The sequence below is a fragment of the Xenopus laevis genome, chromosome 9_10L (assembly GCF_017654675.1).
Source record: "Xenopus laevis strain J_2021 chromosome 9_10L, Xenopus_laevis_v10.1, whole genome shotgun sequence".
NCBI classification, from domain to species: domain Eukaryota; kingdom Metazoa; phylum Chordata; class Amphibia; order Anura; family Pipidae; genus Xenopus; species Xenopus laevis.
Window position 1 is genome coordinate 20,456,705 of NC_054387.1, and position 27,959 is coordinate 20,484,663.

Sequence of the window (27,959 nt, forward strand, 5' to 3'; positions counted from 1 at the left end):
TGCACAGGAAATTTTAGAGAGAAAGGAGGTTCTCTCCTGTGAATAGTTAAATCGGGTTGAAAAAAGACACAGTCCATCAAGTTCAAACCTCCAAATTAAACTCCCAACATCCATAAACACTCCCCTCCATACCTTCACATAAATTATATATACCCATATCTATACTAACTATAGAGTTTAGTATCACAATAGCCTTTGATATTATGTCTGTCCAAGAAATCATCCAAGCCACTCTTGAAAGCATTAGCGGAATCATCCATTACCTGGCAGGACATTCCACAACCTCACTGTCCTAACTGTTAAAGGAAAACTATACCCCCAAACAATGTAGGTCTCTATAAAAAGATACTGAGTAAAACAGCTCATCTGTAAAACCCTGCTTCATGTAAATGAACCATTATCATAATAATATACTTTTTTTAGTAGTATGTGCCATTGGGTAATCATAAATAGAAAATTGCCATTTTAAAAAATAAGGGCCGCCCCCTGAGATCGTAAGATTCACTGTGCACACATACAAACCACATGTAAGGTCACATGAGCCAATTAACAGACAGAGTTCTGCCTTTTGCTTCCTCACTTCTTCCTGTTACAGTTAGTGTTGTAGTATTTCTGGTCAGGTGATCTCTGAGGCAGCACAGATAGAGTCACGAAATGGTGGTTCAAGGCAAGAGATGTAAAAGGGCAATATTTATGTAAATATATATTCCAGTTTGGTAAGATTCTTTAATATGTCATTCAATTTGATATAAACTATCTGTTGCTTAAGTATTCATTTTGGGGGTATAGTTTTCCTTTAAGAACAACCTACATTGCTTCAAATGAAAGCTCTTTTCTTCTAATCTGAAGGGGTGACCTCTGGAGTGGTGATCCTCTTTATGGGTAAAAATGTCCCCTGCTATTTGTCTATAATGTCCTCTAATGTACTTGTAAAGCGTAATCATGTCCCCCTGCAAGCGCCTTTTTTCCAAAGAAAACAACCCCAACCTTGACAGTCTACCATCATAATTTAAAACTTCCATCCCTCTAACCAGTTTGGTTGAAGTCTCTGCACTCTCTCTCCAGTTCATTTATATCCCCCTTAAGGACTGGAGCCCAAAACTGCACTGCATACTCCAGGTGAGGCCTTACCAGGGACCTATATATATATATATATATATATATATATATAAAGGGACCTTTATTTGCTTTAATGGCTACAGAAAGACACTGTAAAAAAAACAAATCAGACCGCACTCACATTTCTGCCCAAATTTTTGATATTGGGTGCGCGTCCAGTAGCCCATTCACATTGGCTGCTCCAGAGTATACAAATTCCATCCAATGGACAGCACTCCTTTTTCCATAAAACCGTCTTTATTTTTCTTAGGACAGCAACATGCAACGTTTCGAGTGGCACTCCACTCTTTATCAAGCATACAGAAAGACACTGCTCAGAATTAGACAACTTGTTATCTACAAAAACCCCTAGATCCTTCTCAGTTAAGGAAACTCCCAATTTTTTCCAAGTGCATAACCTTGCATTTATCAACATTAACCCTCTTTTCCCAGATTGCTACCTAGTTTTTTAACTTAGTTAAATAACTCTGAAAAGTGGCAGCATCTTGCATAGAATCTATAGTTCTGAACAATTTTGCATCATCAGCAAAAATATAAATCATTAATAAACAAGTTAAAATGCAAAGGACCAAGTACAGAGCCCTGCTGAATTCCACCAACAACACTGGTCCAATTAGAAAATGTTCAGTTTACAGTACTACCACTCTTGGTACTCTATAATTTAGCCAGTTCTCTACCAGGTACAAATACTAAGTTCCAGGCCAACATTGCTTAATTTAACCGGTAACCTTCTGTATGGCACTGTATCAAATTCTTTGACAAAGTCTAAGTAGATCACATCCACTGCCATCCCAGAATTGAGGTCCCTGCTCACCGTCTAATAAAAATAAATTAAGTTAGTCTGCATGAAACCATGCTGGCACAAACTCATAGTATTATGATTTGCTATATATAATAGAAAGGAAGATACCCTTGATTATTTGACTTCTAATTTAGTCTCTTGATAGTAGCTGAGGTCTGAGGCCTCTATCAATTATAATAGCTAGTCTCAAAGGTTACTACAATATTAATTCAACCAACCATGGTATTTCAAACATAATACCTGTGCGACAACACCAATTTGACCACTTTAAAAATTAATTGGTCAACTTTGCTTAACCTGAAGTTTCTGATTAAAGTGCTCAATTCAATAAATCAATATCTGCCAATATTGTAAATAATGCCTTTTAATTAATTCTAAAAATCAATTAGCTGTTATTTATATAAAGTGCCAATGTGAAAAATAATTGAAAATTAATTAAGAGAGTTGATAATATTAAATTAATATAAAGTGCTGTGCCAGTAAATAATTAAAATGACATTCCCAATTGATTAGTGATTAAAAATAGTGAATTAATAAGTCACCTTTTTTAAGAATTGATATACAGAATAAATTATTTCCAAATCGTCTCAATTCGTAGAGGAATAGTAGGAAAATGTAAAAACAGAGAGGTGGCAGAACTAACGGGGGAGCAGGGAGTGCGAGCTGGCCAGGGCCCGCACTCCCTCAGGGCCCCCCGGCAGTCCGCGCACCGCTTTGCGCCACATATTCCCGGCCAGTTCCGGGTGTACGGAGGGGGGCGGAGGGCCCGGCGGCACGTCCTGCGCCAGGGCCCGCCCCCCTCTAGTTACGTTTCTGAGAGGTGGAGTTGTCTCATAATCTAACTGCCTGAATTTCTTTCTATCCCTGGGACACCACAAAGCTGTAGAAGACAGGGTAACCGGGACTGTGGCCTTGGATATTTAGCTTGCCCTAAGCTGTAGGAAGATCTAACTTAGACCTCACAAATGCCACAAATCGTCGGTCCCATTAGAGTTCCAATGCAGGAATGAAATAGAGAAAAAAGGAGAAGAATTGAATAGAGCGATGGATTCAAATGCACACCACCCTACTTGACCAATTCCCAACTGAAATTCTAAAACCACTGTAAGCTTAACAAATTAAAATCAAATAAGTTATGTAGAAATCCATCAACACGTTTCACTAGTTTTGCTTTCTCAAGGTGATTATTATGATTTGCTATGAAGTCCAGTATATTATCCTTTATTAAACCTTGGAAAAGCTTTCCTACTGCTGATGTCAGACTAACTGGCCTATAGTTTTGAGGCTGAGAACAGGATGCCTTTTTGAATAGTGGCACTACCACCACCCTGCAAACTCGCCAGTCTCTCTGTACCGTGCCAGACCTCAATGAATCCTGAAAAATTATGTAAAGAGGTTTGTCAATCGCAGAGTTAAGCTCGCTAAGTACACTGGGATGAATACCATCCGGCCCCGGACCTTTGTTTATATTTATGTTATAGTCTCTTTTGAATTTCCTCATGTGTGAACCATGCATCATTAGTTGTATTACTAGAATTAGGCTTATTATGAAAGAAACTTTCATTAACTGTTCTTCATTTTTGTAAAGTGATGGATATAATGACATAGTGTTCAGTGAGGAATGGCAGAGCATACTAGTGATCTCTTATGGAATTTTGGCTTTAGAATGTTGCCTTGGGTTAGGCTGGCATTGTCCTATTTATTTGATAAAATGTGAGTAAATGCTGATGCTATTTTACCCCATTTCTATCCCCTGGTGTTTAATTCAGTGGGATAGCTAAAGATGAAGTCCCTTTGTCAAGCAGCAAAACCTGCATGCATATTTATACTATACATATATACAGTATCTTAATGCATTTCTGGGCAGTTAATGACAAATTATGGAGAGAGAGAGAGAGAGAGAGAGAGAACAGTAAGTAAAGTATTATGTACAGGTATAGAATCAATTATTCTGTGGTTTACCGGATAAGGGAACTTACTGTAATTTTAATTACTATACCTTAAATATGTAAAATAATTTAAACATTACATAATCACAATATGCTTGTTTTCCCATTTTCCCATTGTGAGCAGGATCAGACAGACATGGAAATAAAAGCATCTACTTTATTGTGAAAATAATTTCTGACAGTGAAAAATGCAAACAAAACCCTTGCCTAGGCTCTAGGTAGACACAAGTCCGTTACTAGCACTGGTTCCCTCCTGGATCAAGTCCACAGGGTTATTGTACCTTTTCTAGACCCAAATACATCCTTTTTTGATTTTTGAAACCAACATCACTCCACACTGCTGTTCTCTTTCCACACAGCTCTAAACTCTCTCAGTTCACATTGCGGCTCTCTACTTCCTCTGGGACAATAGCATTTCTTATGCTCTAGGTGAGGCTCCCCAGGGGAATTAACCCAGTCTGGACTGCTGTACATGAGAGAGTAGGTGATTAACCTAGGGGAAACATTTCTCCCTTAAAACACCCTTAAAGAGAAAAATTAGAATTATTTGCTAAAGATGACCTTCCCATAATCCATAGCTTTCTTGTTAATGGGTTTCTGGATTCCATGACTATATTAATATGTTAAAAATGGCAAATTTGATTCATTTAGAAATCCATCTGTCATTTTGAATTCAAGGGGGTATGGTTCTATTGAAAATAAGACTGGATGATGTTTAATTGATATGACTTATTGCTCCATTTGATATAGATGTATTTATTTTGGAAACAATAATTACTTATTTCAGGTGGGGGGGTCATAAAAAAGATTGTTTTTAACTGTACTGTATCATCTGTTTTTCAGTTGTTCTGTCCAAGATAAGATTATTACCTATGCAAGTTCTGCAAATGATTTTCTGTATACAAAACAAAGTTTCTCATTGTCTGCTGTGGCTTCAACTTACTGCAAATGTGCACCATGGAGTGGATCTCTTCTTCTGCTTCTTCTTTCTTCAATACCCCTAGACTGACCCATGCACAGTAGAGGGAAAAAGATGGCTTTTTTTGTTAAAGTTTGGCTTTTCACTCTGCCGTGCATGTAATAAAGAAGGAGAATAGATGGGACATCATAACCCCAATACAGGCAAAATCAAAACACTATCTCAGCTGCAGGAAGGACTGGAAAGTAAAACAATACCATCCTACCAATACGTCCAACTCTCAAATTATGCCAGAATGGTAATTACAGGACAGATCAACCTGGCACTTCTACCTTTTGAACAAATTTGTAATTTTGTACAGTAACAGTAACAAAGTTGACTGGTACCACACAAAGAAAACTGATCACCAACATCTACTGTTTACTCTACCCGCTGATAACTTCCCAAAATATCCATATATGCAATACTAGGTAGAGAGTTTCTCAGCTACTCTACTGTACAAAGAGTGGGAAGAGATTTGGGAGAAGGCCAAAAAGGCATCCATGTGTGTAAGGTACAAGGAAAATATGTACAACATTTTACTTAACTGGTACTACACCCCATAATATATGAAAAAATGAATGGTCCTCAAAGCCACAACAATAAGAATGATACTACCAAAAAAAAATATATATATAAAGAAAAAATATGTAGCAAAAATTAATAAACACAGGAGGACATACTCACATTTCACCCCAGTCCCAGGGTGCAAACCCACAGTAATATTCCAATAAGTGTGAGTTCCTCCAAAAAATAATAATGAACCAATAAATTAAAAAATAAAAAAAGTTTATTAGGCCATATTGGACAGAGACTTAACGTGTTTCGTGCACTTACTCATAGGCTTAGCTTATGTTTTCATATGACATCCCCAGTGATTTAGACTTTTCTTCTTCAACAAGTTGCATATATGCATACATGTTTGAATATACTTTCCAGAAATTCAGTCCTGAAAATATGAATTTCATATGTTTCAAGGAATACAGGTACATATGTATTGTAGCATACATTAAGAAAGTCACTCTTAGCATTATGGTTTTCCTGCTTTAGTTTTTTTCTTCCTTATCTCTTCTATGTGCCGTCTTAATTCTGCCCCACGCAAGACTAAAATAAAAAAAATAAAACATAGAAACTCAGAGCCTTTAAAATACAGAGTAATAATATAATTAACCCTTATTATCTGTGAAATTAATGAAATTAAATGAAATTGAATTGTGCTGGAAGAAAACACAAGTCTGCACATGACTACTAGCCAATTAACTCCACTAGCCAATAAATAGATCATATAATTATAATGCAGCACTTATGTAATGCAGTATTGTATATGTTTTTATACTGTATGTGAAATACATAAGTACTATTGTACTAAATACATTTTGGTTTTGTTGCACATACACAGACATCATTGAATATGCTTACAGGAAATGTGGTCCTGAAAGTAGGACCAGTAACACCACAAAATGAAAGTGTTTTATTGGAATGACAATGTAATATACTGTCACTCTGCACTGGTAAAACTGGTGTATTTGCTTCAGAAACTCTACTATAGTTTATATAAATAAGCTGCTGTGTAGCCATGGGAACAGCCATTCAAGCACAGGATACACAGTAGATAACAGATAAGTTCTGAAGAATGCAGTTGTATACTACAGATCTTATCTGGTGTCTGCAGAGTAACCTGTGCCTTTTCTCTTTTTCAGCTTTGAATGGCTGCCCCCATGGCTACACAACTGATTGTTTATATCAAATAAAAAACACACCAGTTTTACCAGTGCAGTGCAACAGTACATTGTGTTTTCATGATTGTAAAACACTTAAATTTTTTGGTGTTACTGTTCCTTTAAATGATATGTTTCAAGGAGAACATGTAGATATGTATTGTATCATATATTTTTCATTTGTCTGTTCAGTTATTCTAAATTAGAATAATTCACAGTGTTATTTTATCATTATTTTAAATTTAATCTTATGTTTTATTGGCTTTTTTTGTCTCCTGCAATGTCTTGTTTCCCGCTTAAAACATGGTTCAATTTGTTGGCAATACTGTCTAATCATCTGTTCCTATAATATGTTAATAAGGAAAATGTTAGAATCAGTTTTGTAATAAGAGTAGCTTCTTTGAGTTGGATGTTTTAAACACTAACTCTTACCTAAAATAACCTCACCAAACGATATGATACGCTAAGCTACATGTTTGAAAGTCTCATTATTTTTTTTTTGATGGGCTTCCCAAGGGAAAAAGGGTGTCATCAAGGAATTTAAATGCCTATGTCCTGGTATCATGTTAAAAAACAAAATTAAATGACAGTGAATCATAAAGGTCACGATGAGCACTGCTCTTCACAGTGTCTAGAAATTTCAGGAAAACAAAAGGAAAACTTTAAACTACCTCCTTATGGAAACAATTTATCATCTGTATGCACGGCAAGTTCTAAACTTTTGTAAACTGACAAAACTATCATATATGCCTGAACTTCACATCCAGAAGTCATTTCAGCTACAGACTGTCTTTGATCAGAAAGAAAAAGGGATTGAAAAATGGACCTGTTGCAGAAGCCAAAATAGCTATTACAATAACTTTTGGACACTTTCAAGCCTTGGCCCATGCAGGATTACAATATTTCATCTTCACAGTTCCGTGTCAGCAATCATCTCAGAGTATCTTGAATCTTTGGTGTTGTTCTTAAAACCGAAAAAAAAAAACAATGATAGGAAGTTGAAAAACACTGTCCTGGAGCATCTGTTACCACTATTAACTTTCCAATCAATTTATATCACTTTGTGGCATTATAATCTTTATAGCGCAAGGAAGGAACATTGGCTGGGATCATCAAACCCCCAACACATCAGTGTGAGATCATGGGAAAATTTCATTCATATGAACTGAACTGAATGACAAATAAAGTCCAGGTTTAGAAGACTTATTCCATCTGCAACTTTTACCTTTTCCATTACATGTAATGCAATTGTGCAGAAAGGGTAGGGATACATGACTATTGTTACTTTGTATTACTTTACCCCCAGTGCCTTTTGTTTTATTACCTGTAGAGCAAGGCATATACTGTAACAAATTATTGGTGGCTTTACTCGAGCAGTATTTTACGTTTCGCCAGTCTGCCTCATTTTGTGATCAGTTGTCAGGTGCATGGGCCCCTTATGATGACATTTCAAATGAATGACCCCACTCCTAATGTTTAGTGTGCTGATGCTTGGGCAGAAGGGGCATTTCCTGCTTAACATGAAAACCTAATCATTTAATAGCTAACCTTTTGGCTGATGGGTTGAATAGTCAGATCAAATGACTCCAATTGACATCAGCACATCAACAAAGATTGGACCTCCTGTATTTAAATATAACGTTTCATAGTAGGCTAATGAATAGTTGCACTGGAACTTTTCAATAAAACAAAGTAAAATATAACATTTAAGACCCACTTCCATTTGTTACTTGTGCACTAAAGTTATATATTAGTTTTTGTCATTGATATTTTGTTGTTATGGATATAATAAAAGTTTAACTGTAATGCAAAATTCATGGTAATGTGACTATGTATATATACTATGAGAGTCTGAAGATGGAAATTAATGGCATGCTGTTAATTTAAAAGCTCAGTGTTACCTATGCTCTAGCAATAGCCTCCTTTCTACCCCCCCCCCATTCCCTTCGCTGTCTGTCTTGTTCTGTTTCACTCTTCTCAGTAATACAAATTAGTTTTTGTTGGCAAGTTCCCATTGACTGCTCTTAAAGAGATTTTTTTTATTCTATGCACTTTTTATTTTCCGTTGATCTTGCCAAACAAGTGTCCTCTCCAGATACCACCGCCTCCCTCCCTCTCCCTCTTATCCTTCTTCTCCTCCCTCATGCCGGCTTTAATTCACTCCTTTCCCAGAGCACAGGACTCTCATATATCACTCACCTTCTCTTATTTCTGTGTGGGCCATTACTTCAGGTTACTGTGTAGCTGTGTTAAAGCCACAGCACCATGAGTGCATGAGTGATTCTAGCATACACTAAACATGGGAGTTCAGAAAAAGTCCTCCGTTTTTTTTAATATCCTAATTTAATTTTTTCCCTCTAGGAATTTCTTAATGTAGTTTGCGAAAGCGTAAATGTTGATCCCATCTGTGAAAACAAAACAGCCTCACAAATGAACGTACAAAATGTATTTGTTGTTTATTACTGGAAAAATTGAGCAGATTTCAGCTGGATGACCTGACTGTTACCTTTAATTAAATATAAATTATGTCTGTTGATAAATATGCATTTGTGCCACCAATGCAAATATTATAGATGAAATCATAGCATAAAACCAACCCATTATCTAATTCAGATCTAATTCAGATAGTATATTAGCAGGAGTTACTTTGGTTAGCCACTGTGTGCACCCTAAGAGGCTTTGCTGAGGTCTATTGTGCACTGTTTGGCTCCAGCTTGAAAGCAAGACCTGAACCAGCGATGTACAATTTATGGGTAATCTTGGGAGTTCAGGTCACATTTGGTTACAATTATTTTCTTTATTAAAACCGACCCAATACAGTAAACTACAGCAACAATTCAAAAGTAAGTGTCTGCTGGTCTAGTACAGATGTAATGCTAAACATTATGGTTGCTGGGGGCAAACCATGCCCATTTAATAGAAAACCCTACACAAATTCTTATTCATGCTTGCCACTCTGTATCAGCATTGCAGATTTTATCAGTTACCCAGTTTACACTAGTAGCAATATAAATCATTTTTAATATGTAACGGATGTAAAAATGATTGCCTAATTTCAGTGCAAACCGATTAATGCTGAGGCTCACGACCCCACCACCATGCACCTGCATGCTGCTTGCCTGCTGCTTGCCTTGCTGCTCAGTCTTGTTGTCCCTGGCATCTGACACCACATAAAATGAATAAAAGATTTATGCAGAGCTGAGCTGCAAACTCACTCCCTTGTGGTATAACTGAGCCAGGCTGGTCCTGCACACAGATTTCACACAAAGATTAGTTTTCCCTTTAATTAGCAGCTAGAGTACTTATATACAATCAGTGACTCATGAACAATGTATGTGTTCTTGCCACCTCATTTGATATTTCTCCTAAACGTTTTACAGTAGGTGCTCATCTTTGAAGCATTTATAGGCAAAGCAGGTCTGTATTCTGTATGAATACACAGGTACAGCCAATCAAAACCTGGTAGACTAAATGGACTTGCCAAAAACCATCCAGAGCGTAGTTTTTTTAGTGCAAACTTACTTGCTCCCCAAAATGTTTTACTTTTGTTTTTACCTTTTGTAGCCCGACAGCAATATTAAATGTCAAAGGTGTTGGAATGTCACATTCGTGACATTCCAACACCTTTGACATTTAATATTGCTGTCGGGCTACAAAAGGTTTGGGACCCTTCAGCTAAATTTGAATTCGAACAGAGGTGGGGCAAGCCTCCTAATTAAAGGAGAAGGAAATTAGAAAAATAAGTAAGCTTTATCAGAAAGGTCTATAATATGAATACACTAGCAAGCCCTCAAAGTCCTCTTTCAAAGGAAACACCACATTTCTTTCTTTCTATTGTGTACACATGGGCTTCTGAATCAGACTTCCTGTTTTCAGCCTAAACCTCTAGGGCTTGGGCTTGAGCATGCTCAGTTTGCTCCTCTCCCCCTCCCCTCAGGTAGGAAGTGATGTCTTACCAAATTATGGCAGCTGCTATCCTAAACAAACTGAGACCGTCTAGAGCTGTTTACTCAGGTATGGAAAAGCATTTATTTATTTATATTTTTTATTAAAGAATAAAAATGGCTAGAAAGCTTGCACTGTTGTGGCTAATCTATTGGAAATAAACTGCCTTGGTAGCTTTCCTTCTCCTTTAAGATGCACTGCCATGGACTGCAAAGACTAAACAAGTATGGTCTCTCTGATCTACACAGAAAGAATGAAAGAGATGAATCCTTTCTCTATTGGGGAGTGAGGAGAAGGCAACGCTGTATTGGGTCCAGGGCCCTGTCAAAGTATTTTTAATTAACTGTTAGTCAGTTACGTGGCCAATGAGAATGTTGGAAGGGTGGGGCATGAAACCTGGTGGCAACACTGCCTGATACACACTGCCCTGCAGGCCATCAGCACAAATGATTGGAACAGCAGGAAGTGATTACAATTTTAAATATGTCTCATCAATGAACCAACAATTTATGAAACAAAAGTATTGGCCAGAACTGCCCTCCAACCGAACATTAATTGACACATGTATGTAAAGCTTTAGTGAAATACATGACTGTAACACTTCTTGCATAATACTTATCAGGACTGACTCCAAACACACAGACGACTTAGTCACCCTGGTTCTATATCATATATTGTTTGTGACTTACACATTTCTGTGCGAAGCGTAATCAGTGTTTCACTGCTAGGATGCATGAGCGGGCAGTCTGCTTATGTTTCACTCGATATCAATGGTTTTCAGACATCCGATTCGATTCAAGTTCCTCATTTTGGTTTAACATAATCAGGGCCCTTCTTACCATGCATCTTTTATCTGCCATTTTGTGACGAATGAATATCATTTATTAGTCTTTGATAATTTTGGAGTAACAGTTTGTTTTACTTTAATAGGTTTGTTCTTCTTTAAGCCACAAACAGGTATTTAAATAAGCTTTGTTCCGCTCACCAGTGATAGAACATGTTGTAAGATTGTTTGTGTTCACAGCTTGTACTGCGGAGTTGGACGGGAGGTGCAAATACATATATTAATAATAAGTGGGTCAGTCTCATTCTCTGCTTTAAGCAGCCAGAGTTTGTTCCGCTCGTCAGAAAGATGGAAACTGGGATGCCTCGTGCTAGCTTCTGTCTTATTTTCCTTGTACATATTGTTATCCAAAGTCATTTCCATCTTATAAAACATACTAATTTGGGAAGGCATTGCAAAATGTTGTTAGGGGAAAGGACTAGTGGGTAATAGGGAAAGATGTGTGTGTGTCATATGGAAAGATACAGTCATGGAAGTACACTGTGTATTGTAAAGCAAGTACCAGGGGAAGGGCCCTTAATTGTGAAATAATTGGTGTAATAAGGTTTGTTGTTGTATGTATGGTGTATGAAAGGGCTGTGATTGTAGCATAGTGTGTATAGGAAGATATGTCAAGGGAATGGGTTGTACTCTAACAGCCAAAGGCAAGATTGCATTGATGGAAAAAAACAGGTTCCTGTAAATAGAAAGTCACATCAAGACTGTGATGTTTTCATAAAACAGCAACATATTCTAAAGCACTATACAATAGAAAAATGTATAAATCAAACAAATCTCTGCACTTCTGAATATTCATAGTGAGCTCTGCCTTCTCTCCTTTGCCCAGGTCCTAAACGGTGCCCCGTCCCAGAGTTTCCTGGAGCATATATTATAAAGCATAAGATGCTACAGGAGGATGCCGACTATCTGGTAGCATGAATGTTTCACAGGTGAAATCATATGATACTTGGGAGTCATACTCTGTGACTGGTGGGAATAAAAAATGTATTATTCCCAATGTTTAGGTGGGTACCTAAAATCATTTTTCTGTGGTGCAAAAAGCCCTGATAAACTGGGGTCTAGTAACTTCTAATAACGAAAGAACAACCAATAGCATCAACCAGTAAAAATTACTGTCCTAGACTTCTCACCCTTTAATACATTTTAATCTTCGTGCTATTCCTTACTCAGCTAGGTTATTTTTTGCAGGGAAATGATAACGTGACAGGTGGACTAACTGGACAAGGTAAGGACCGGTAGGCACAGTCAGCCTGAGAGAAAGGGTTAATGTCTGCTCACAGACTTCCCTATATGATTTATAATTTTAATTTAATCCGGCTCTCTAACATGTTGTATGAGATATAATTGGCCCACTACAAGTAATAAGTTGACAGCATCGCTAGGGCATGCATAACCGAGTGACACTGCAGATGCTTGCTATTGGTTAGTGCTTGTGAATGTTCCTAAAAGTATTTAATCACAAGTTTCCTGACCTGTCACACAAAGCAGTGAAAGGTAGATCTCTGGGCCAGAAATCTTTCTTAATAGGTAGTATATTTTCACCCCTGCAGCTTTCTGCTGGAGGGCACCAGTATCTCATCTGGGGTTATTTGCTTTCTGAGTTTAATCACCCAGTGGGCCCATACCCTAACCTATGCATCGGTGGGAAATTACGAAGGAAGCCTGCTAACAGAATACTTAATGGGATACTTTTTTTATTGAGGCTGTAATAACCCACTGTGGCATATTTGTGGTATCTAGTTCCGCTAGAGGAAATAAAAAATATTATGCCCATTATGAATATTCCATCCAACAAGCTAGACTGGGACTGAGCTATTCATTTTGCAAAACAGAAGTCTCAAAAGAGAAAAGACTTACTGTTCCTGCTGGATACCACAGATTTGCAGCAAAAATCCCACAAGAATAACATGTCTACACTAGGAAACCCATGTTCTAGCCATAATACCACATAAAGGGTATTTTTGTCTAAATCATCATTAACTGCAGAAATTGTGCCATTGTGGTACTGTTAAAAAAACAGCAACAAAACAAGGAGTTCTGAAGGGAAGTTCTCCTGATCACTATGAATTATGAAAATGTTTGTTTTGTATGGCTTTTCTTGCTGAGTTAAAGTAAGGTTCTCTATGAGTTCAAAGGTTATTGCATAGTAAGGCAAAGAAAGAATTCTACCATTTCTTATATTGTTATATAGTTAGGCTGTCTCTTCTCACCTATTAATAAGTGCACCAGTCACGATTTTATAAAAATATATTTAGTTTCCTAGAATTTGTGAAACATGACTGTTCTGATGTTGTTTTAGATTTCAATTTTCAAGAGTCTGTCAAACCATCTGGCTAATTTTATTTCCCATGTAACATCTTTTATATTACTGATACTCGGCAGCATTTTGGGTTACTGCCCAATATAGGAACTCAGTTTTAAGTGAACAGCCTAAATTAGCCAATATATCCTTTATTAAATAATAAAAGAGTGTGGCCACAATTATACATAGCTACATAGTTTAGTTGGGTTGAAAAAAAACTAAAGCCCATGAAGTTCAACCCCTGCAAATAAACCTAGCGCACATACATACCTACCCCTCCATACATTCACATAAACTATATATATACATCACTTATATATACCATATAACATGATTGTGGAATTATGGAGAAATCATGCATTCTGGGTAAAATCATGGCACTCCTCGTTTCTGTCTCACTGTAGCTATTACATTATGAAATAATAACCTGCCCCATAGATTTGCGTATCAGTGTTAATACACCCTGTGATCCCATGGGGTTGGTGGGAGCTGGGTGGTGATCGAATTACAGGGCTCCCTTATTGGCTGCCAGCCTGTTTTCACCTCTCTCGCAGGTGAGTTTTTATTGGTGGTTCAAGGGTGATGTGGCAGCTGAGGGCTTAAATGTAGTGTCACAGTGCGGGTTTACCCCTTGCTGTTCGGCAAGCCAGTGGAGGAAGGGCAGGCTGAGCTTGCCTCACCCTCTCACCCTAAATTTAGTGATCTTTTGTATTTTTTTTTTTAAAAAAACCCTCACTGCGGTTGTTGGTGGTTATCGCAGCTTGCTTAGAAGAAAAATTGGTTTTGGAAATTCTGGCCTGGTAAATGGCAGTTCTTATTTTATTACATTTAGTAAGGCAGCCTGCTCAGTTAAGCAGAGACTGGCCAGTCAGATCAAAATCATTTTCAGTTGTCAATTATAATGCTTATTGAGAAAGCTAATGGTATGTGTTCAAGTAAAACAAGCTGTGGCCACCACCTCACCTCTGGTCTACAGTCTCTTTATTACTTCCCTTGCTCAGTATGAACTACCAACCCCATGGATCAGAAGGGTCAAATATACACGCATAAATAGGAATGCTACACACTAAAATCTTTCTGGACACAAACCTTAGTAATGCTACAGGAAGTCACCAAATCAAAACGCTTCTTCTCCAGTGTTTTCAGTTCTTAACTTTATCTCACCTAAAGCCAATCTTAAAAAACATTATATTTATAAAGTGACTAGACTGAACATAACAAGGAAGTGGGAAACCCCACTCAACTATGAGTAGCTGCTGAACTCAGCTATAGTGATGGGCGAATTTGTGCCGATTCGCTTCGCCGAAAAATGGGAAAATGGGAAACGGCGAAAAATTTGCGAAACGGCGCCCGTTTTTTACGCCGGCGTCCGTTTTTTCAGAAAAAAATGTTTTTTGACGCCGGCGAATTTTTGCCGCGAATTTTCGCGGGCGTTTCGCGAATTTATTCGCTGGCGGCGAAGCCAGTGGAGGAAGGGCAGGCTGAGCTTGCCTCAGTAGTGATGGGCGAATAAATTCTACGCTACATAAGTACTACAAAACTGTCTATTAGATATTCCAAACCATGTGTTTAGTATAGCGCTATTCTGCTTGATATCTAGTACTGATGTTCTTCCTTGTGGTGCTATAGGAGTCCTGTGTCTCCACTCAAGGTAGGACTACACAGGCGTTTTCAGCGCGATCCGACACGCTATGCAAAAACGCAGGCATCAAGTCGGATGAGACGGAAATAAGGTAAGATAGGCAAAAGTTGCAGCGTTTCACCCTCCGACAAAGCTTACCTTATTTCCGTTGCATCTGACTTGACGCCTGCGTGCCGGATCGTGACGAAAATGCCTGTGTAGTCCATCCCTTAAGGGGAAAGCAGGTGCAATTTGATGTGCCTCTACCCAGGGTCAGTACAGACTGGGCTGTAACACACCTCCCTGGGAACTTCCCTGATCCGCAATCACACACAGAGAGCAAAGATTGATGGGTTTATTTGCAGGACATTGTACCTTTAAATAACCATAATACATACAGCTTGTCAGCCAGCCAGGAGCAACTTTACATAATGGGCAAGATTCAATTCAGTGAGAAAACATTTTCTTATTGAACTGAATCTGGCCCAATATCTGCAATAGTTTTATCCCTGTGCTGCTGGGGTGGGGGATTCCCACTTATGTACTGAGAAGGACTCCCTTTGGCTTTCCATGCCCTGAGAAGAGCACATTTTGCTATTCAGAGCCTGACAATGAGCCCTAAAAATAGCATGCTTTTCTGCTATTGGGCTCCCTACTGACTTTTCACACAGAGAAATATCTGGGACCTTGCTTTCACTCTGCTGCTCCTCTCTCAGCAGCACTTCCTGTGTAGCACTTACTTCCTGTCAGCTCATGGACTCCTCCTTGCACAGAACAACACAGAGGAGAGACAAGTATATAGAGCTACTCTACACCAGTTATAATCTTTAAACCAACTAAACATTACCTATAATCTACTTAAACATTAGCAAGTTTCCTGCTATACCAAACTTCTTCGCCCCAAAATTATCTGTTGTAGGAATATCCTCTACAAACTACCTATCTATCTGCAAAGTTATTGGCAGCAAAGGTTGACGTTTATTTAAATGACAAGGTTGTCTAAGAAATCTCCCTCTAACCTATACACTCAATATATAACTGCTAGGGGCAAATTTACTTAAGGTCGAATATCGAGGGTTAATTAACCCTCGATATTTGACTGCCGAATTGAAATCCTTCGACTTCGAATATCGAATATCTTTTTTAAAGAGACGGTACTTCGACTATCGAATGGTCGAATAGTCGAACGATTTTTAGTTCAAATCGTTCGATTCAAAGTCGTAGTCGAAGGTTTTCCGGATAATGGATCTTTCTGTAATTTAGATTTCCATAACTTAGGTCTACTAGAAAATTATGTAAACATTTAATAAACCCAATTAGTTGGTTTTACTTCCAACAAGTAATAATTACTCTTAGTTTGGATCAAATACAAGGTACTGCTTTATTATTACAGAGAAAAACGAAATCCATTTGAAAAATCTTGATTATTTGATCATAATGGAGTCTATGGGAGACAGGCTTTCCGAGATTTCTGGATGACGGGTTTCCGGATAACGGATCCTATACCTGTTCTATGAATTTCAATAACTTTCCTGGTGTATGTGCTTATAGCAAGAGTTGATAGTTTTAGGAAACATTTGCCAGCACCAACATGTATTCAGGAATAATTTAATGAAATTGATTCAAGGCTTGTTTCTCATTTTCAGAGCATTTTGATCACATCTTTGAGAAAACCCGTGCAAATAATAATTATTTCCAGTGAAGCATGATTCTACGAAAAGCATTGAGAAGTAAAATATAAATGGAATATATATGGAAAAATATTAAATATTTATTTGTAGTTGACGTCGAGCATAACACAATATTGTATGCAGAAATATAAGGATTCCATTAAAGTGTCATTTCCTTTTTTTAAAAAAATGTTTTTATAATTTTATTTTAATAGTATAAAGTATTAACAGTGCTGTGTTGTTTTCAGAGATTCGTGACTTTGGTTAGAAACAGCAGACAATGAGCATTGCTTGGCATGTTGGGTGGCAGTAGTGTGCACACTGATGCCTCTGAAGAAGTCAACAAGGAGAAACACTTCAGAAGTGACACAATTCCTGCCCAGCCCATACTGGAGACATATGGGGGAATGGAACACTGGCAACAGTTCCTTCCAGATCCAGGACTTTGGGGCATGGGATTTTTTATTGCTTTCTATAATTTTTTAAATTTGGGGAAAAACATACTGAGCCTTTACCCTATAAAGGGGTCTATAAATACTCAATTACACCTGGGTGCCATAACCTAACTTAATTGTAGTTTAAAATAAACATTGTTCTTTTTTTTACTTTTTCCATTTTGGATTCCTGGTTATCATTACAGGTATGGGACCTGTTTTTTCCAGAATGCTCGGGACCTGGGGTTGTACAAATAACGGATCTTTCCGTATTTTGGATATTCATACCTTAAGTCTACTAGAAAATCATTAAAAAACCAAATAGGCTGGTTTTGCTTCCAATAAGGATTAATTATATCTTTGGATCAAGTGCAATGCACTGTTTTATTATTACAGAGAAAAAGGAAATCATTTTAAAAAATTTGGATTATAAAGGGGCAAAGCCAGATATGACCAGGCATGCAGAACAGTGGTTATATCAGTAACCTGTGCCCTTTAGTAACTAGCTAGAAACAAAAATAGCACAGAGAAGTGGTAGCATTGCTCACTGAATTCCTTTAACAAATAAGTTCTACTGCATTTGTTAATATCTCTCCTATTTCTTAGACACAAGTGGTCAGGGTCAGACTGGGCCTGGCCTAATCTCCCTGCTGGGAACTGTGGGCACTTACTCTCCAAAAGGAGTGTGGTACACATTTTGGGAGGGAGGGGGAGGAATTGTAGCTTGCGACTAGGGTAGGGACCCCTGGACAAATCAGTCAGACACTGCAAGTGATCAAAATCGAAAATAGTTAGCAGACGCACACTCAATATCCTCACTTAGAGGTTGCCCCTAGGTCAAAATTAGTACAAAATTAGAAAAGTGGAAAGCACACTCTGTATGAAAAAAATCAATATTTTATTAAGTCAAAAAAACTTTTTTTTTACAGGATATTTAGCCCTACACGTTTTGACCATAATCAGTCTTCCTCGGGGGCACAAAATATCAAAATAAATATAAAAAAGGCAAGTGATCAAGGCTAGCTAGAAAGCTGCTTGAAAAGAATACACATTTCCACATTTAAGAAATGAGCGTATATTACTCTACAATTTAATTTTTAGGCAAAGTAGCTCTTTAAAAGTCTTTTTTAAATTAAACATTGTCTGAATTTTCAGAAACTCATCCTCTTGATATCCCATAGATATATGTCTCAGTTGTGGAAACTCCATGAAGTGCCTTTGATTGATTTTTCCATGTATTGTATCATTTTTCAAACACAGCCATCCAAAAATCTGCAAGATATTATTTTTTTGTTCTGAGAAATCACAGACAGCATCATTTAACATAGGATTCCTTTCGCATAGTGCACTCTGAAGTTTTTAGAGTTTTCCATAGAGCATTTTTCTTTCACCTTCAAATTAGTATTAGACTGGGAAGAAACAAAGAATAGGTTTGCTAGGGGTTTTTACAAATAAAAATGATTACATTTTAAATGAATTCATTATTTATATATGGCCAACAAATTCTGCAACACGGACATTATACATCAGTCACATCAGTCTCTGCTTCAATGTAGCTTACATTCTTGCTATACTAGAGTCTGTTTTATCAGGAGACAATTAACCTGCCTTAAAGAAGAACCAAACCCTTGCTAATAAAAACCCCTATCCCCCTACCCTACATAGACCCCCTTCCTGCTCCCCCCCAGCCTAGGTGGTATCTATATTAAATTAAAATTTAAAAACTCTTTACTCTGGCATCAGAGTTCACAGACACCATCTTCTTCTTTTCGGTAATCTTCAGGAATACAACGGCGCATACGCAGTTGGATCAATCTTCTATTTTGCAACAACTGCACATGTGCCGAAAGTCAAGAAGACCCGAAGATTACCGAAGAGAAGAAGATGGCGCCTGTGAACTTCGATGCCCGGAATTTGCACGAGGGGTAAGTAAAGAGTTAGGGGCATTTAACAAAGGTACCACCTAAGCTGGGGGGGAGCAGGGAGGGGGTCTATGTAGGGTAGGGGTTTTTATTAGCAATGGTTTGGTTCTCCCTTAATGTTTTTTAGGGTTATGGAGACATGGGCTGAACATAGAAAATCCTTGCTTGAATCAAATCTAAGGACCCAGCAATGCAAGGAAACATCTATCAACAATCTATCATTTTTTTTTTAAACCAGGTCCATTTTTTAATAACAGGTATAGGATCTGCTATCCAGAATGCTCAGGACCTGGGGTTTTCCATATAACAGATCTTTCCATAATTTAGATCTTCATACCTTAGGTCTACTAGAAAATCATTTAAACATTAAATAGCACCAATTAGGCTGGTTTTGCTTTCAATATGGATTCATTATATCTTAGTTTGGATCAAGTACAAGGTACTGTTTTATTATTACAGAGAAAATCATTTTAAAAAATTTGGATTATTTGAATAAAACAGGAGAAGGCCTTTCTGCAATTTGGAGCTTTCTGGATAACAGGTTTCTGGAAAAATGATCCCATACCTGCATCTGATAATTTTCAGATAGAAGAGAATATTTACAAACTAATCATAGATTTTTAAAAAAATATATATATATTAGAGCATATTTTTCTAGGCTATTAAGACTTTTGTTTAAGATTTGTTTCATCTTTTTTTTATTTTTTGTAAAATCTCCCTATGTGAACCTATGTGATTTCTGGCCACACCATCTCTTCTGTCTCCTCTGCGGAATAACTCTGCGGGGAGGGTACGTGTATACCAATCCATTAACTCATTAATGCCCTAAACATAACTTACAGAACTTCATGGAGGCATTAAATCAATTGTTGAGACTGGAACACTTAACAGCAATATAATGGGACTGATGGTTGCACATTACTCCTTTACTCATTTACTCAAAAGTGATTTTTAAAGCAAAGGTGCACACCTACATTAAACATTTTCCGTTTGATATTTTTAAGTCTCATGCATCAGTTGCATTAATTGGTAACCACAAATTGTTACTTTCCTCCAGGAATGTTTTTATGTATGTGTGTGTATTTTCGGAATGCCTCAAAAAATTCTGTTTTTAATGTATTACAGGTATGGGATGCGTTATTCAGAAGCCCGCTATTCAGAAAGCACCCAATTATGCGAAGGCCGTCTCCAATGGACCCCATTTTACCCATATTTTAAAAAGGATTTCCCTTTTCTTTGTAATGATAAAGCAGTACCTTCTACTTGATCCCAACTAAAGATAAAATGCATCCTTATTAGAAGCAAAACCAGTCCCATACCTGTATATTTAAAGAATGTTGATCATAGTAACTGGTGAAATAGGGTTGGTCATTTATATGTTTTTTATACACACACCAACGCATAGTTCTCTTTTTACTACTCTGTGATATGATATGCACCTAGCAAAATGCCAACTTTTATATGTCGAGCTGTGTTAGGAGTAAAGAAACTAAGGTTTCCAATCATTGCGTGTCCTCAGCCTGCCAAGCTTTATCCAACTCCACATCAAAAGCTTTACAGAAGCATAGAAACAAGAATCACCACTGGATTGAGAAATATCACCAATGGTTTAAGGAAGAGGAACAGACCAAGTTGAACAGGAGGTTTATTCATAAGTTGGTGAGATTGGTATGTTTCAGTACAAAGGAGCATTTAGCCTTTCTCCATGATCACAGGCAATACTGTAGTTTGTTGACTACAGATATTGGTTAAATGTTGATACTGTACCTGACAAATTCCTTGAGCAATAAATCTTATTGTGAAAAAGACAATACAACGTTTTCGACTGTAACAGGAGATTTATCTCTGCTATTTAAATATTTGGCTCAACCTTACGTTAAAAAAATACATTATAAATAGAACACATAACTGTTCAATTCTGGCCTGCGGACACAAGAAAGATTTCCTTTGTACAAATCAAAAATTTGATAAAAATTGATGGCTTAATGTGGGAATAAATCTTAATTGTGTAGCTCACCTCAAACCTTTGGTATGCTTCGTTCTGCCTTTCTTTGAACAGCTTTGGACTGAAGGGTTGTTGGCTGCGGGTGTGCTTCTCTTTCCAAAACCATTCCTATTTCCCACCCAAAATCCTGGGAATCTTGTAAGTTGAATAGAGAACACATGTAATAGCTGGCTATGGACAACTCAAAATTATCAGAATCTAAGATCAAGTATTTTCTGTGTGGGTGTTAGAGGGTCACTGTGTATGAATTAAAACCCCATTCAGAAAGTTGACAAAGCATTATAGCAGGCTCTTAATTTATTGCTAAGAATATTTAAGATCCAATATTACTGCAAAAAAAGTGATATTCCCATGATAAAATACCCATAAAATTATTATTCTTAACCTATAGTTGACACAGACATCATGAAGGGCTGAGCTTTTTTTTTCAGAAAACAGTGGTCAAATATGCATTTAGTTATTTGTTCATTTACTGTAAATTCACATTTCATTGTGTATTATAAAACAATGCACATTATTTATGCATAACATAAAAATGTGCAGAACACTACATACATTATAAACTGTACAGCATCCTATTATGTACACACACCTGCCATATACATTTTCTATTGAGGGATGTTGATATGCATTTGACAAGGAAACCGAAGCAGAGGAATAGTGATTTAGTGCAGGAAGAACAATTGCCTCTGTAATAATAGGTAGAAGAATTATATATACCTGGGGACAGGCTCTGACTGACCTGCCAGTGGTTTTCCTGTGGGGTACAGGTTCACGTGGCCCCAGCCAAGGACAGTTCCTTCTAGCCCTTTCTTATTATCACACTGCAATCATGTAACAGCTGTAACATTTACATCTACAACTAATTGCTGTGAGAGTGGTCCCTGGATATAAAGCACTGCGTAACTTGTCGGCGCTATATAAATAAATGATGATGATTATATTAGGTGCTCTGGAAGGACATAGAGGACCCAGCCTGACACTGCTTGGGAGTGGTGAAAATGACAACAAGCCCTCCACTGTCTGTAGCAAGAGAACTTCCTAAAAACAAAAAGTCACCCATAGTTATCACAAACAGGATACCTCATGTTATCACCAATAACCAACTAGCAATTTGCTAAGCTGTATGCCTAGTGATAAACCTTAAAGGGCACCTTTTACCCTAAAATAGATTCCCCCACCAAAGGTGTTTGGGGGGAACCAAAAAAAAACTATTGTTCCTCCAACCAGAGTGTGGGAAACTATTTTAGGGTGACAGGTGTCCTTAACATAAGCAAGAAAAGAGGATAGGAAGCTACTGGAGGCATATTCATATGCAAAGATTTTAATTGCTAAAGAGCTGTGGTGACATTGGACTGGTACAGAAGCCCAAAACACCAAGCTTTATTTTTCCTTTATGTTGGAAATTATATTTTATCCAAATAAACAGGTGATCTTTTTGATTCTAGACAACTAGTTCCAAAACTGTGGGCTACTTCATATCCACCTCAGAGGGCTTAATTAAGTGGAGAGGAGAAGATCCATCTGAATCCCACTTATACTGATATTTAGGTGGATGCTTATTTGCTCATAGACTGTACAGAGAGAGACCAAATAAATATAAGTTTTTGCCAAGTCTTATTTTTATTTTTTTCTCTAAATTTAAGATTTGTTATTTATTTTTTCTGCTTTTTTAAAAGCAGTCAGGTCCCATAGAAGTCAATGGGAGCTGTCCTAATCATATTGGACCTTTTGTAGCCATTTAGACTATTAAAGGTTTTCAGATTTTTTTAACCGCTAGTAATTGACCAAAAATAGGTTTTCTTATTTTTTCAGTGCATCATACTGATTTTTTTTTAGTTCGTTCTTTTTATATTCAGATATTTTAATTAATTACATGGCATGGTGATTTTAGAGAAAATGGGTTTATGTGTGGCTTCAAAAACCTCTAAAACCCACTAATGTTGATAGATGGGCCTCCCTGTATCATGTAGATTATAAAGGCAAAATAAAGTTGCACCATTGCGAGATCAGAGAGCACTTTTGCTCTTTCTGCCTACTTATCCTACACTGCAGCATTAAATGCATGCTCTATTTGAAGGAACAGAGTTGCCATGTTTCTGGCACTTGATGCCTTTTGGTCATAAGCAGAATTATTGTTTATGTGGGAAAGTTAAATAATTTTCATTGCGGCATTGTGTTTGAATAAAGCATGTCCTAACACAGTCACAGATTAACACCACTATATTGTCCGGATTTAAAACAAAAAAAGCCCTCTCAGCTGCCTTTTATTAGCAGTAACCACAGAAGAAGGAAAAACACAAAAACACATTAGTCTGTTAGTTCTAGTGCTAAAAGGTAGTTGGTATCAATATTAAAAAGAAGAAATAGCGTGCAGGACATGTTTAAAATTGTCTCCAGGCTTTTAGCATCAGAGGGCCCCCTTGGGTGGATGTAAATGTACAAAGGATTTTACTAATATATATAAGCTATTGTTGTTGTAATGCAACTCTCAGCATCCCATCGACATCCAAATTCATAAGTCACAAGACACTCTAAGGAGAGTGTCATCAGGAGTCATTTAAACTTCCTGTATCTTTTTTGTAGCGTTTAAAGAAACAAGAGAATCCAGAGGAAACCACATAGACATGGGGAAAACATACTAACATCTTTCAGGTAAGAATTGAACAAAGTACCCATGCAAATGCTAAAAGTATTTTTTTTTCAAAATTTAAGTATTTAACTCTATTAGCAATACTAAAATAAAATAGACAACTGTAATAAAAACAATAAACATGAAAGGCACAGGAATAAAAATAATGACGTAGGAGTTATAAAGTTTTCATAGAGAACTTCTGAGCTGAGTTGTACATGACGCTAATAGGGCTATAAAATTGATTGCAGGGATCTGGTATTTATAATCCACCACGTTTCACTGAAGCAAGTCAAAATATTTCCTATTGCTCATGGAAAATGTTATGCAAATAGATCAATTATTAATCATGGGAGATTTCAATTACTGAAAGATTTATTCGAAAAAGGGACCACCAAAAAAGATGACAAAGGCAGTAGTTTAAGTGTGGTAAATGCTCATTTCCTCTAGCAGTAATATATGAACCAAAGAAATTGGCTCTGCCTTGAGCTACATTGGATAAAGCAAGTGTTTCTTAAAGTGGTATAATTTTACCTGCTGACTATGCCCCTGTAGACATAGTCAGTAGCTTATTGGACCAAGTACTGTGTCAAACTCAGGGTCTGTCTTACTAATATCTACCTGAGGTTTAAAAAGCCTGCTAGATGAAGAATACATCAGCTTGTTAATTCTGTCCTCTCTGCAATGGTTCTGCACAGGCCCTTGTTTTAACTCAGTTATTGGCCTGAGGTCCTAGTGCATGAGTTGCCAAATTAGGACTGGGTAGTTATCCTGATGTTATCCTGATTCATGCAGCCAGCTTAAGCAAGTCCTACATTTTGCAAGCCATGGATTCACTGAGAAGTTTTCATTGACATAAACGTGTTTTTTGCAGAAAAAGTCAGCATAAAAATGCCATTTACCACTCTATTACTTAATAATGAGGACCCCCTGGTAAGATGTCCAGAGCTTTCTCCTGGTGGGAAAAAATCCACCTAACTACAATTCACTCGTTCACACGGACAAACAAATTGCTTTCACAATAACAAGACATCAATAAAGCCGCCCAAGGAATGGTTGCGCTACCAACAAATAATAAACGTTATAAAGTTTAAGTTCAGAGGAAATCCCTTCCAACAACTTTTGAGAGGTTATGTCTTCAGCTGACCACTACCAAGGGAGCACTATCTTATCTACAGTATATGATAACCTGAAACACATAACCCCAATTAAAATGCTGAAGTTTGTACAAAACTGGGAGAAGGACCTAAGGCAGTGTCTCGATGAGGATACTTGGTCCGATATTTTCACAGATACCATAAAACGTTGTGTAAATGTACTGATACAAGACTTCCCAAAAAGTTCTGCACCAATGGTACCTGTTCCTGCAGAAAGCTGGACCATATCCCTGTTTCTGTTGCCTCAATAACTTGGTCAGCTATCTGGATAAGGCAATAACTGAGCTGATTCTCCTCCACATGCTGCCAAGTTGAAAAAGCCTCAAACATCAGCAAACATATATTACATTCCCCCATTGAAGCATTACCCCCTCTCCCCAGCTTGCCTAAACCTTCATGGGCTTCCAAACCTTGTCAGAGCATGTCCATGTAGCTAGCTGTAATTTAAATATCCCAGTTATTGGCCACATCCTGTCACACTTTGATATAGTGAGTGAGAATGGGTGGCTCTTCCTCTTCGGCTTGTGGTGTCTGACCCATATGGATGTTTCCAGGGAGCCTGGGTACACAAAGGCCCAGTTTGCCCTAGAGGGACCTGAACCTCTAGTGTGGAAGTAGGGGAGCAGGGACCCCATGAAAGGCTAGTGAGCGGAAGGAATATAATTGTTATAGACTCTCTAGGAGAGTAAGACAGTGAGGGAAGATATAAATAGCAGCTTTGTGCTCCATCAAGGAGGTGTAGCAGGGAGTGGCTTCCCAGGCTGTAAAATTTGACTACATTGAAAGGACCACAGTGGATAGGGTGTCATGCTTTAGGTTCTCCTCCCTGACCACTCAACTGGGTGAGATCCAGACCACGTGTGAGGTATTTCTGCCTAGAGGGACATTGTACTGCCTTGACTACATCCTCAGGAAATGCACCTGCAACCACCTCTGATGTACTTTCTGAGCTGTTTACCTATATATTCTGCAAATGCCTCTTTACTGAAGTAAGTAACCTGTGGATCATTTGTCTCTGACAAATAAAGTTATTTTGTTCTGTTTAATTTGCAAGAACCTCCTGGCGCCCATTTCTTTATTGCTTAAAGCACAGTAGCCTGTCGGAGTTGTCATTGCACTACACTGCCCCTTCAATACTTGCCTTTTGCGAAGGCCCTGCCTTAAGTGTAATCCATGCTCTAGTATCTCTAGTATACTAGCTGGATGTTAATCACATTGGCTTGGATAGTCCAAAATCGTGTTACATTTGTTTAAAGCTAGCTGTTTTTTCTTGTTTAAGTGTGATTAAGGGTCCAAATTAGAAAATTAAATTGGCTGCATGCCAATTAAATAAAAATGTTTACAAATTACAAGTCTGTTGGGACAGAAGCTGCATTTAATGAATATAAGCACTATAATAAATGTTGTAAAACAGCAATCTGAAAGGCAAAGAAAGGAAATGAGGAGCGCATTGTGGCTGAGGCTAAGACTAACCCCAAGAAGTTTTTTATAGTATATTAATAGCAAAAAGATGCAGTTGAGAGTGTTGCTCCTTTAAATAATGGTACCAGTATGGTTGTAACAGATACAGAAACGGCAAATGTGGTAAATCAGTTCTTTTTTTCTCACTTAATAGCTGCACTTATGGCTCAGCTAAATTTAGTCAGTGGCTGACTCACGATATGATCCATAAAGCTTTAATAAAAATTAATGTACAAAAGGTGCCAGGACCAGATGGCATACACCCTGGGTTCTAAGAGAGCGTGGTTCAGTTCAGATTTGCTTTCATCTGGTATGGTACCTATGGATTGGAGAAAAGCTGATGTCATTCCAATGTTTAATAAGGGATTACAATCTCATCCTAGTGAATGGCATAATGAACAGTTATCAGCAGGGCTTTATGAAGGATAGGTCATGTCAGACAAATTTGATTGCTTTTTATTATGAGGATGTAAGTTGCTGGATAGTGGGGGAGCAATAGGTATGATCTATTTTAGTGTTTGATACAGTGCCCCACAAATGACTGCTTTCTAAACTAAGGTCTGTTGGGTTTAATGAAGTCGTTTGCACATGGATAGGAAACTGGCTACAGGTGGTTGTTAATGGTTCATTCTCTACTTGGAGTAAGGTTCTTAGTGGGGTCCCTCGGGGCTTGGTATTGGGACCACTATTATTTAACTTGTTCATTAATGACTTAGGGGAGGGTATTGTAAGTAATGTATCAGTGTTTGCAGATGACACTAAACTATCCAGCCCAATTAATTCCATCCAGGATGTGATATCCTTGCAACAGGATCTTGACAAACTGGCAATCTGGGCAACTAAGTTTCAAATGAGATTCAATGTTGATAAATGTAAAGTCATAAAAGTCATGCACTTGGGATGTAAAAATATCCAAGCCACTTATACCCTTAATGGGACTGCACTAGGCAAATCTATAATGGAAAAGGACCTTAGAGTACTTGTACATAATAAACTTGGCTGTTGCAAGCAATGACAGTCAGCAGCATCAAGGGCAAATAAGGTCTTGAGCTGTTTTAAAAGGGGCATTGATTCACGACAGGAAGGGGTCATTCTTCCTCTGTATAAAGCACTGGTAAGGCCCCATCTAGAATATGCCGTACAGTTTTGGTTTCCAGGGCTCAAACAGGACATTATTAAATTACAGAGGATACAGAGAAAGGCAACTAAGCTGGTAAAAGGTATGGAAAATCTTAGCGATGAAGAAAGACTGGCCAAATTGGGGATGTTCACGCTGGAGAAGAGGCGCTTAAGGGGTGATATAACTATATATACATGGATCATTTACTGTAATAAGCTCTCTAATGCTTTATTTACCAGTAGGTCTTTCCAGCTGACACAAGGTCACCCATTCTAATTAGAAGGAGGTTCCGCCTAAATA

At 37.7% G+C, this 27,959-nt stretch overlaps 1 long non-coding RNA gene across 3 annotated transcripts in view; it reads left to right on the forward strand.

The window, feature by feature from the left end:
• The window catches only part of LOC121398163, a 100,959-nt gene that overhangs the window by 49,323 nt on the left and 23,677 nt on the right, over positions 1 to 27,959 (forward strand). Inside the window, exon 3 of one of the 3 annotated variants that reach the window (XR_005964141.1) lies at positions 23,876 to 23,944. The exons of 1 other annotated variant lie outside the window; for it this stretch is intronic. This is a non-coding gene — a long non-coding RNA (uncharacterized LOC121398163). Of the gene's footprint in view, positions 1 to 20,409; positions 21,415 to 23,875; positions 23,945 to 27,959 lie in introns of those variants that run through there. One more of the 3 variants, XR_005964142.1, reaches the window with a different exon arrangement.